The sequence below is a fragment of the Penaeus monodon genome, chromosome 15 (genome assembly GCF_015228065.2).
Source record: "Penaeus monodon isolate SGIC_2016 chromosome 15, NSTDA_Pmon_1, whole genome shotgun sequence".
NCBI classification, from domain to species: Eukaryota; Metazoa; Arthropoda; class Malacostraca; order Decapoda; family Penaeidae; genus Penaeus; species Penaeus monodon.
The window spans coordinates 35,182,240-35,182,472 of NC_051400.1; positions in this window are offsets into that span (position 1 = coordinate 35,182,240).

Consider the following 233-nt stretch of genomic DNA (forward strand, 5'->3'; position numbering starts at 1 on the left):
CCACTTCATTCATGAGGCAAATGTGTTAATTTTCTCTATTCATTTTCCCTTGTCTGCCTTCTTGTCTCCTGGCTAATTAGTGCAGGAACATATTTGTTTAGGTTTCATACAAATAAAGCCATTTTTTCAAGTTTTGTCTTTTTGTCCACAGTCTATAAAAGTAGTAATTGGTAACAATAGTAAATCTATATCAAGTGATGATAAAAGGATTAAGCTTATTATGAAATCAGTGG